The 12740-nt window shown below is 35.6% G+C and overlaps 1 protein-coding gene across 3 annotated transcripts in view; it reads left to right on the top strand.

The window, feature by feature from the left end:
• The window catches only part of KIAA1328 (KIAA1328 ortholog), a 336176-nt gene that overhangs the window by 125477 nt on the left and 197959 nt on the right, over positions 1 to 12740 (top strand). The gene's annotated exons all lie outside the window — the stretch shown is intronic.

Genomic DNA, 12740 nt, shown 5'->3' with positions numbered 1-12740 from the left:
TCTTTTTCATATCCAGATGAATTTAAACCTTCAAATAGATGAAGACACACTGAAACATCACAGGAAAAACTGCAGTAGGGTCCAGGCCATTCCTATTAAGTGTTAAAGTCTGGATAATGTGCTAACATGTTATCTTCCCCTTTGAGTAGTGTCAGATCCCGTGAATGGTTCCTTAAAACCCTTCTAACAAATATCATTACTGGTCAGCCTAGAGACAACAATTGCAGGTTCAGAATTTGGACCAAGAATTTGCAACAACATGGATGGAACTGGAGGGTACTATACTAAGTGAAATAAGTCAGCTGGAGAAAGACAGATATCATATGTGGAGGTTGAGAAACTTAACAGAAGACCATGGGGGAAGGGAAAGAAAAAAAAAACACAAAAAAAACAGTTACAAACAGAGAGGGAGGCAAACCATAAGAAACTCTTAAATATAGAGAACAAACTGAGTATTGATGGGGTGGGGGGTATGGGAGGAATGGGTGATGGGCATTGAGAGGGCACTTGTTGGGATAAACACTGGATGTTGTATGTAAGTGATGAATCATGGAAATCTACTGCTGAAGCCAAGAGCACACTATATACACCATATGTTAGCTAACTTGACAATAAAATACATATGTAAAAAAAAAATGGGGCCAAGAAAACTTCATTTGTGAACTGAAAATTTAGACAAATGGAAAGGTTAAAATAATATAATAGTAAAAACTTGCTGAGATGTTGTGTAGCACAGACTTTTAACATATCCTTTTTTTGAAGTCACAATATTTATAAGAAATGGCCATGCCTGGCTCACTCAGTTGGTAGAGCATTGATATTTGGGTTATGAGTTTGAATCCCACATTGGGCCTAGAGATTCCTAAAAACAAATAAATAAACTTAAAAAAAAAAAAGAAATGGCTAAAGTATGAATGGTTTATTTGTCTTCTAATTTGAAATATTTTCTTTTGTTCTGTTTTCTAAAAACCCTAGGCTATTAAATGAGGCAGAGGAAGGTGGCTTCTAATCTTGCTGGTCTATCTGGATTTTCCCTGCCACTTTGAAAACAGGGCAGACAGGGTTTTTTGTTTGTTTATCTTAGAGAGTGAGTAGGGAAGAAGGGCAGAGAGAGAGAGAGAGAGAGAGAGAGAGAGAGAGAGAGAATCTGAAGCAGGCTCTTCTCACAGTATGGAGCCAGACTGGATAGGTGATCCCAGAACCCTGGGATCAGGACCAGAGCCTAAATCAAGAGTCTGACCCTCAGCCTGCTCAGCCTACTGAGCCACCCAGGTACCCGGGGAAGGCAGTTTTTCAGGTGGCCCTTGTCTTCTGTGTTTAGGTGGGCTAGAGAAAACTGTAGCATAAGGTAGCAGATTTTTGACTTTGCTTTTGTATTTCCACTCTTTCCTTCTGCATGACATAGTGGCTGGGGGCACACAAGTGAAGGGCACCCCACTTGGCAAGGGTATTGGAGGGGAGGGAGCGGGTTTTTCACTTGCCAGTTAGACTCAGGACCTTAAGGATAGAGGTTGAGAGTGAAGAAATAGTCACAGGCAGCTCTAAAGACACATAGGGGGCTCTGAAGACTTCTAGGTAAGGAAGGCTCACTCTTTTTTTTTTAATCTACTTCTGAAATTGAGGGAAAATAAAACTTTCTTAGATATTACTGTTCTGTTTTATGTTTATGCTAGTGATTCTTGGAGATTTCATTAGAGACCCATCATAACTAACACCGACTCACTAACCTTAACTTTGAGGAACAAAACTGAAAAAATCACTAATAGTAGAATGAAGATGTTGGCAAGTATAGAGAGAGAGAGAGAGCACCCCCAAAAAGAGAAATTTTGATTTTTCACTTGGATTTACTCATGAGAAAATTTTAAAACCATGTTTTCTGGAAGTGCCTGATAGTTAAGTCATTATGTCTTACATGCAATGAAATTAAATTGAGGCCGCTGAAAAACTCAGCCATTTGACTTCAGAGAGGAAATAAGTTCCTCTGTGAATGCCAAGTAGAGATTGTTATCTTGCTTCTTATGGTATCTGGTTTGCTCTTTGTGACAAAATTCTCTTACCTGAACAAAGGTAAATGCCTTCTCATTCCCTCTCATGGAAATTGCATAAATTTGGTCAACAGGTGTATTTTTCGTCTTTATATACTCAAAACCTATCACAGCATCTGGCTTAATATTTAATTTTTAATAAATATCTATGTGGTACGTAGGGTGCCAGTTCTCAGCTCGTAACACATATTAAATCATTTGGTCCTCATAATAAACCAGTGAAATGAGCCCCAGTTTACAGAGGAGGAACCTCAGACTCATTCAGAGAAGAGAATGCTGACTTGCCCAGGTTATGCAGTTAATAGGCTGGCAAATCAAGATGTGAACCCAACTAGTCTGAATCCATAGTTTCTTGAAGAAAGACAAGAAAACCTGAAGATACCTAAAAAAAAAAAAATTCTCTTTAGATGCCCCTGTTTCTATGATTAAATCTTTTTTAAAAATGTTTGTTTATTTTTGAGAGAGAGACACTGAGTGTGAGCAGAGGAGGGGCACAGGAGAGGGAGACACAGAATCTGAAGCAGGCTCCAGGCTCTGAGTTGTTAGCACAGAGCCTGATGCGGGGCTCAAACTCTGGAACCATGAGATCATGACCTGAGCCAAAGTCAGACACTTAACCTACTGGGGCACCCCGTTGCCCCTGACATTCGTTTTTTTTAATACCAGAGCACTAATATACTAGAAATGGTAGGAAACTATTTGCCTTTACTGTGAATAGCCATAATATCAGGGAAACATTATGTTTTATTTGTTCTGAAAATAAGGGTGTTTTTTTAAATTTAACTAATCTCCAAATTCTGTGATGGCGATGGCAGCAGTTCATTTTTCACAAGGCATGTACTTGACTTTAAGAGACTTGTTCTGTTTCTTCTTTCATTGTTTGCCATCTGGCTCAAGTTGCATATTATAGATTTTGCTTATAGTTTTTTTAAATTCACAGTTCTCTAGAAGAATGCCCTAGCCTATGATTTTCTTCATTGATTTCTACCGTTTCCTTGAAAAGAGATTACTCTGTTTAACAAGGTGAATTCTTTCCTTGTTTTTCCCTCATCCTCTTTCTTACTGTGCCTCCAAAGATGAATTTTCTAATTCATTCAGCCTGGATTCATTGTGGATTCTAGAAATGTTTTTAACCTGCTCTATTTAGATTAAGATAGTTCACTGATGTGTGTCTGTTACTCCATTTCCCTATCTTAAGAAATAATACTTACCCACAATTTAACCTTCTTCTTAGATGTGGGAGGATCTAGTAATCATAGTTTTGACCAATGTACACTTTAGAAGATAGCTTTTCTTACCACAGTTGAGTGTTTGATGGCTCTACCATTTTAGAAGTGTTACATAACAGTATTTCCAAAATGTTCTTTATATTAAGAGAAAGCCTAAGCAGCATTTTGAGTAGCTTCTCCCACTGCCATTCAAAAATGTTGGTATGCAAGCCTACCTTACTATTTTTTTACGTCTCCTTTTTTTGTCAAGAAGATATAAAAAGGAAGATTTGATTTTTTTTTTTTGGAATTTCCCCTTTTCTATAAAATGGATAAAATTATCCTTACTTTTCAGCCATGGGCAATAGATATTAATGGACTTCTGCTGTTTTGATCTGGTTAAAGGCCTTTTAGAGAAACTTTTCCATTTTGTTCATGATTACTTCTTCTGTGTTTCTTAATTTGAATCTGGGTCACGGACTGAACAGAATTTGAAATATATGAAAAATAAATCATACTGAGTACATGTTTAACATTTTTGGTGGTTCCTACTACTGTTGCCTATATAGTTTTGTCAAAAGAGATTTTGTTGTACATGGGACCATAGTACCTTAGGACTACTTCCTAGTCTGTGATTATTTTCAGACATTTTTTTGTTTGATTGTTTTGTTTCTTCAGGTACAATGTTTTTTATGCATATTTTATCCATGTGAACTTTTGAACACTGATCACAATATATCATTTAGTCTTATGTGATTTAATAGTAAGCAGAAGTATTGTCTTTAAATAAGGATAAAAGTATTATTTTTATGGTGTATAAAATCCTTAACAAGAAAGAAAAAACATAGCAGATATTCTGAGATTCAAGTAACTACAAAAATCAAGAGATCCTAGAATAGTACTTAGAGCTGTGCTTTTCAGAACCATATTAATGCCATTTCAAAATGTCTGGGTGTCTTGCTGGTAAATTCAGAATGCTTGTAGGACTGTTTCCCAAATCCACCTTAACAGCAGTAACCTTAAGTCAAGAAACAATGCTCATCAATAAAATATATACTTTTAATAGCCAAGGATAAAGAATAAGAAATGCTACCCTTGACAGGTAGGTGAAGTTAATATATTTCTATTATTATATGTTGCAAAGATTCTCTCTTCGAGGGGAATTAATATTAAAGTGTGGTCCCGTGGTATGAATCATAATGACAATGAAGTCCAGGCAAACTTTGTTGACTGCATATGGCATGCTATGCATGAATTGTGAATTCTAAGATGACTGTACCTATTGAATTTCAGTGCCACTGTGAACAATTAGAAAGGTAGTTATATGTCTCCCTGCACCACCACCAACTAAATTTATTCTTAGGCCTAATACATGGGATTTTGGCTCATCTGCTATTCTGATGTCCTTTACTCAGAAAAAAAAAAGTTAAGATGTGAACTGAATTTAAAATATTATTGTAAGAAAATAGGTAATATAAAGAATGTGCCTGACACTTTCACCAATAGCCAAATCATGGAAAGAGCCTAAATGTCCATCACCTGATGAATGGATAAAGAAGAAGTGGCGTATATACACAATGGAGTACTATATGGCAATGAGAAAGACTGAAATCTGGCCATTTGTAGCAAAGTGGATGGACCTCGAGGGTCTCATGCTAAGTGAAATAAGTCAGGCAGAGAAGGACAGATACCATATGTTTGTACTTACAGGTCTAACAGGAGAAACCTAACAGAGGTCCATAGGGAGGGGGAAGGGGAGGGGGAAAGAGAGTTGGGGAGAGAGGGAGACACAAATCATGAGAGACTATTGAATACTGAAAATGAACTGAGGACTGAAGGGGGAGGGGGAGGAGGAGGAAAGGGGTGATGGTCATGGAGTGGGGGCACTTATGGGGAGAAGCACTGGATGTTATATGGAAACCAATTTGACAATAAACTATTATTAAAAAAATAACAACAAAGAATGTGCCTGAGAGAAGGAGAGAGAGAGGAAGAGAGAGAGGAGAGAGAGACAGAGACCAGAGAAAGTAATGCTTTATCAAAATGCAGAAGAATTTGCTGAAATGTAAGTGAGGATAACTCCAGTAAAGACCATGAGAACCCTGAATACTTGGACATATTTACTAACTTTGATTTGTTGCATGTCTTGGTCTTTTAAAAGAATATTACTGTAGGAAGTTACAACTCAAAGTACAGAGTAACGTCAAACCTGTACAGATAGTTAAAAAGATTGGTGATTTCCTGAGGTCAGTGGGAGGGGAGAGATAAATGGGTAGAGCATTTCTCTGAGCCCGTGGAACTGTACAACACAAAGACACAAAGAGTGAACCGTAATATGCACTATAGATTTTAGGGACTTAGGTAATAATAATGCATCAGTTTTGGGTAATCAGTTACAACAAATCCATACTAATGGAAGATGTTAAAAATTGGGGAAACAATAGAGTAAAAGGAGGGAGTTTATTTTAAATCCATTAAAATTTCTTAAACTTTATTTTTAAATTTAAAACTTCTCTAAAAAAGTTTATTAATGTAAAATTAAAGTACAAAGTATAAATTACTCTAAAGTTATCTGTTACCAAAATTTGCTTTATATTCTTGATGAGCCATGTTCTCCCAACTGTTGGCTGGAATGTCACAAGTTACTTAAGTGGAGAGTGAGCAGAGCCATCTAGCATCTGTATTTTAAGCTAAATTTATTTTTTAATATTTAATACATGTCATTTAAGTCATGCAACAAGACCGTGACTTATCCCTTTTTTGAAGATAGTGTATTAGTTATCTCTTCTCTGTAACAAACAAAATTTAGCAGCTTAAACCACACATTTATTTTCTGTGGGTCAGAAATTCAGTCCAGTCTTGGCTGGTTCCTATGCTTCAAGGGCTCCTGCAGGCTGCACTGAAGGGGTTCATTGAGGCTGTATTCTCATGTGAAGCCTTGACCAAGGGTAGGGTCTGCTTCCATGTTCATCACATGGTTGGCCATGTGAAATCAGTGTCCTATGAGTTTTTGGATCCTGGGCCTCCTAGCTGGCTAGTGACTGGAGGCCACATTTACTTTCTTGCTGTGTAGGCTTCTCCAGGGTGACTACTTGTTTCACCAAAGTGTATAAGCCAAGAAGGCAATAGAGTCTACTATCTGGACAGAAGTTGTCATTTTATGTAACCTAATTGAAGGAGTGATATTTCATCACTTTTGCTATGTTAGAAGGAAGTCACAGATCCTGGTACACACAAAGGGAGATGATCACACAGAAGGGGAGGAATACAGGATAGAGGGGTCATTGGGGTCATCTGAGAAGCTTGTACAAGTCTATAGCAGTGTGAGCGATGAATCTGTTTAACGACAATGCAATGTCACATTTCCATGAAATCTTCAAAAGGAGACAAAAGCAAGTATCATTGGATAGGCTGCTTATTAAAGTTGCACGAAAAGAGAAAGATTCCATGAAGCCAATAGATAGCAATGATCTTGTTAGTGATAGTGAAAATCGTCCTACACGTTTTAACACCCCTCTCTCTTGTCTCATTCACACCAGCCATGGAGGTTTTGAAAAACAAGTGCAGGTTAATTTATTTATTTTTCTTCATATTTTGTATTTTCTTTATTATTTTGTATTATGTTACAGTACTGTAATTATTTTTATATGAGTATTTTTGGGTTGTGGAATGAATCATCTGAGTTTCCATTATTCTTATGGGTAAATTTGTGGAATGAATCATCTAAGTTTCCATTATTTTTTATGGGTAAAATTGCTTTGCATTACAAGCATGTTTCTAGAACGAATTATGGTCTCAAACCAAGGTGTTACTGTATATGAATTTTGTGCTAGAGATATCATGGTGGCTGTCCAGTCTGCAGAATGGATTCTTCTTACCAGATGTTAAATGTTTTACTTTTCAGTCTGTTTTACCCATTATCTTATTTATTATGGCCTTTTTATTATTTATTCAGACCACTTATTTATTCAGACAAATTTTAGTCAGACAAATTATTATAGACCATTTCCTACCAATTTGAGAGAAGGGATCAGTCTCTGTATACTCCATTGAAAGTCCTGCATACCTGAATCAGATCTTCAAATCAGGCTAAATTGAATAATAATAAATAATTATTTGGTAACATACTATAAATCTCTTAAAAACTGCAAAGCAAATCAACATGAATAACATATATTTACAATTAATTTTTTCAAATCAAATTGCTTTATGATTGGTACTGAGTGTACAGTCTTTCACATACTTGGATATTCCACAGATAGTTTTCAAACCAGAAAACCTATTTTTCAGTGCAATTTAGACATTAATACTTGGCTATTGACTTGAAGAAATAGGATTTTTTCTGGCAGGTTATAGTTTCAAAATTAAATCTAAAAAATATTTAAACTGATAACATAGCATTAAAAATGTTTAACTTTGTATGTTCTCTATATTAGATATGATTGAGATACATGGTCAAAATATGTTGAACAACTTAGGTTTATGGTCAGTCTTTTCAGAGGCAACATTTGCCCTTGTATCTGACTTTTTTGACATTGTTTCTCAGTCCTACATTTCAGAAGGCTATTTTCCTTTTTATTTCAAGTTGCTCTAATCCTTTGCTAGCCGTCATAAGGCCTCATATAATAGGAAAGAGAATCTAATACTAAACAGATTGTCTCATTACATGATTTCACTTATATGAAGTATCTAAAATAGCAGAATTCTTGGGACGCCTGAGTGCCTCAGTCGGTTAAGTGTCTGACCCTTGGTTTTGGCTCAGGTCATGATCTTGTGGTTCATGGAATGAAGGCATTAGGCTCCAAACTCAAGGGTGGTTCATGCTTGGGATTCTCTCTCTCCCTCTCTTTCTGCCTCTCTCTCTTTCAAAAATAAATAAATAAATAAATAAATAAACTTTAAAATAAAACAATCAAACTCTTGTAAACAAAAGTGGAATAGTGGATGCACTGGGAGTAGGAGGAAAAAGGGAGTTAGTTTTCAGCGGGTACAGAGTTTTACTTTTCCAACATAAAAAAGTTTCAGAGTTATGTTTTACGACAATGTATATATGATTAACACTAGTGCATTGTACCCTTAGAAATGGTTAAGAGAGCTAAATTTTGTTTATGGTTTGACTGCAATTAAAAATAAATAAATTGGGGGGTCCCTGGGTGGCTCAGTCAATTAAGTGTCCGACTTCAGCTCAGGTCATGATCTCGCAGTTTGTGGGTTTGGGCCCCGCCTCAGGCTCTGTGCTGACACTAGCTCAGAGCCTGGAGCCTGTCTTCAGATTCTGTGTCTCCCTCACTCTCTGACCCTCCTCTGCTCGTGCTGTCTCTCTTTGTCTCTCAAAAAATAAATAAAAAACATAGTAAATAAATAAATAGGGTACAAAATCAATATCAGAAATCGGTTGCATTTTTATACACCAATAATGAAGCAACAGAAAGAGAAATAAAGAAACTGATCCCATTTACAATTGCACCAAGAACTATAAAAAACCCAGGAATAAACCTAACCAAAGATGTAAAATATCCATAGACTGAAAACTATAAAAAGCTTATGAAGGAAATTGAAGATGACACAAATGGAAGAACATTCCATGCTCATGAATCAGAAGAATAAATATTGTTAAAATGTCAATACTACCCAAAGAAATCTATACATTCAGTGCAATCCCAATCAAAATTGTGCCATCATTCTTCTCAAAGCTAGAACGAACTATCCTAAAAGCTGTATGGACCCACAAAAGACCCTGAATAGCCAGAGTAATACTGAAGAAGAAAACCAAAGCAGAAAGCATCACAATCCCAGACTTTAGCCTCTTCTACAAAGTTGTCATCATCATGACAGTATGGTATTGACACAAAAACAGACACATAGACCAATGGAATTGAATAGAGAACCCAGAATTGGATTCACAAATGTACGGCCAATTAATCTTTGAGAAAGCAGGAAAGAGTATCCAATGGAAAAAAGACTGCCTCTTTAGCAGGTGGTGCTGGAGTTAGGTTCCGTGAATTGGCGAGAAATTGATCAGAGACTCTCGGATGCAAGGCGGCAAGGAGTGTTTATTGTCAGGTCAAACTTCCAGCATGCTGGGGTCAACCACTTACAAAATGGCAACCCCTAGAGAGGCGCGGAGGCCTCTTTTAAAGACACTTAGGGGATTTTCAGTATTGGTTAGGTAATCTTTTGTCTGATTGGTTACCCCTTATGTAAGACCCGTGTGGCTTTTGTTTATTGGTTAGTCGGCGGAGGGTGTTGGTGGGGAGAGGTTTTTTCCCTTCCCTATCCTGTTTGTATAGTTATCACAAATTCCTTATTTTATGGTTTTTCCTGGAACTTTAGGTGGGGTTAAAGTTTCCAGTAAGCTTAGTCATGTTAGACAAAATGGAGGGTGTAGTTAAAATGGAGTTGGTCTGGCTAAGCCGCAGTGGGGTTAAGCAGAGCTGAATTCTACTGAATTGTCCAAGCTTTTGCCTGGGTCCTTCACTGAGAGAACTGGACAGCAACATGCAGAAGAATGAAACTAGACCACTTTCTTACACCATACACAAAAATAAACTCAAAATGGATGAAGGACTTGCCAATATCAGAGGATGTATATTTCAGAGCAAAGAATATTTCAGAAAAAAGTTCATTTCATAATGATAAAGTATTCAATTCATTAAGAAAATATATTTATACTAAATGTTCATGCACTTAATAACAGTTAAAAAATATGTGAAGCAAAAAAAATAAAAAAAATGCAAGGAAAAATGGATACATTGACAATTTTAGTGAGATATTTTTTACCCTTCTTTCAATAATTGATAGAACAATTAAGCAGAAAATTATTAAAGGATGTAAAGAAAGGATGTGTTTGGGTGTTTTCTTTAAAAGACTCTACATCAGTCTCCAAAATAGTATGACAGAAAGAAAACACCCAATAGTCTCGTGCAGTTTTTTCCAGTATACACAGATGTTTGATAAGGTAGTTTATATTCTGCACCATAAAATAAGTCACAATAAGTTTTAAATAATTCAAGTTATTCAAGGTACTTCTGTGACCACAATGGGATTAACTTAGAAATCCACAACAGAAATTTGTCTTTGAAATCACCAAATATTTGTAAACTAAATGACAAATATCTAAATAACATAGAAGAGTCATAGAAGAAATAGAATGATAGAAGAAATTGAAGGGAAATTATAATGTATATTGAGTCAAATTAAAATGAAAATACAAATACCAAATTTGTGGGATGCAGATAAAGCAGTACTTAGAAGCATATCAGAAGCATATATCTGTCTATATCAGAAAAAAAAGTTTCAAATAAATTATCTCAGCTTCTGCCTTAAGAAAGTACAAAAAGAAATTAAGTCAACAGCAAGCAGGAAATAAGAAAAAACTGAAGCAAAAATCAATGAAATAGAAAACTAAAAAGACTGAGAAAGTCATTGAAACCAAAACGTGGTTCTTTGAGAAGATCCATAAAGTTGGTAAAGCTCTAAGCAGACTGGTCCAGAAAAAAGGAGAGAAGCCACCAATTACCAAAATCAAGAATGGAACATGTAGCATTACTACAGTTTCTATAGAAGTTAAAAGAAAAACAAGGTTGTTTAATGAACATTGTTATGTTGGTAAATTGGCAATTTATATAAAGAGCAAATCCCTTGAAAAACACAAACTACTAAAGCTTACTTAACTGGAAATAGATAACCTATAGAACTCTATAATAGTAATTGATTTGTAGCTAAAAGTCTTCCCACAGATAAAATATTAGACTTGGGGCACCCGGGTGGCTCAGTTGGTTAAGCATCTGATTTCGGGTCAGGTCATGATCTTGCGGTTCATGGATTTGAGCCCCGCATTGGACTCTGTGCTGACAGCTCAGAGCCTGGACCCTGCTCTGGATTCTTTGTCTCCCTCTTTCTGTCCCTCCCTGACTCATGCTCTGTCTCTCTCAAAAAAATAAATAAATATACGTCTAAAAATTTTTTTTAAACATTAGGCTCATATGGCATCATTGGTAAATGCTACCAAATGTTGTTTTTCATTTAAGAAATAAATAGTATTAGAAAGGAAACTACAGGCCAATATCCCTGATGAACATAGATGGAAAATTTCTCAGCAAAATATTAGCAAACTGGATTCAACAATACATTAAAATTATCATTCACCATGATCAAGTGGGATTTATTCCAGGAATACAAGGGTAGTTCAGATTTGCAAATCAGTGTGATGGATTAACAAGAGGAAGGGTAAAATGCATCTGACAAAATACAACATCCATTCATGATAAAAATCTCTCAAGAAAGTGGGTTTAGAGGAAACAAACCTCAACTTAATAGAGACCATATGTAAAAAAAACAAGAATACTTTTATTCAACATAGTACTGGAAGTCCTGGCTGGAGCAGTCAGACAAGAAAAATAAAAGGTATTCAAATAGGTAAGAAGTAAAATTGTCGCTATTTCCAGATGACATGATGCTGAATATAGAAAATCCTAAAAGCTCCATTAAAAAAAAACTAGTAAAACTGATTACTTATTTCAGTAACGTTGTAAGATACAAAAGTAATATACAGAAATCCGTTGTGTTTCTAGGTCCTAATAACAAAGTATAAGAAAGAAAACAAGAAAACATCTCATTTTCATTTACAATTGTACCAAAAAGAATAAAATACCTAGGGATACATTCAACCAATGAGGTGAAAACTGTGAGACATTGATGAAAGAAACTGAAGATAATACAAACAAATGGAAAATTATACCAAACTCATGGATTGGAAGAATTAATATTGTTAAAATGCCTCTACTACCAAAATCAATCTCCAGATTCAATGCAGTTGCTATCAAAATTCCAACATTCTTCACAGTACTAAAATTTGTATGAAACCACAAAAGACCTTGAATAGCCAAAGTAATCTTGAGGAAGAAGAGCAAAGTGGGATTTATCACAATCTTAGATTTCAAGATAGACTACAAAGCTATAATAATCAAAACAGTATGGTACTGGCACAAAAATAGACACATAGATCAATGGAACAGGATGGGGAAATATACCCATGCTTATGGTCAATTAATCTGTGAGAAAGCAAGAATTTACAGTGTGGGAAAAATCTTTTCAATAAATGGCTGAGAAAACTGGAGAGCTACATGCAAAAGAATGAAACTTGAAGACTTTCTTATACCATACATACACACACAAAAAAAACTCAAAATGGATTAAAGACCTATGTGAGGCCTAAAACCATAAAACTCCTTAAAGAAGACATAGGCACAATTTCTTGGACATTGGTCTTAGCAACATATTTGTCTCCTCAGGCAAAGGAAAAAAAAAACAAAAATAAAATTTTAGGACTACAAAAATAAAAAGCTTTTGCACAGCAAAGAAATCCACCAGCAAAACAAAAAGGCAGCCTAATGAATGGGAGAAGATATTTGCAAATGATAAGGAATTAATATCCAAGATATTTAAGGAATTTAGGCAACTCAACAGCAAAAAATATCCAATTGAA

This window comes from Suricata suricatta, chromosome 14, assembly GCF_006229205.1.
Source record: "Suricata suricatta isolate VVHF042 chromosome 14, meerkat_22Aug2017_6uvM2_HiC, whole genome shotgun sequence".
NCBI lineage: Eukaryota > Metazoa > Chordata > Mammalia > Carnivora > Herpestidae > Suricata > Suricata suricatta.
The sequence above is the reverse complement of the archived record's forward strand: the minus strand, read 5'-3'. Positions and strand labels throughout refer to the sequence as shown.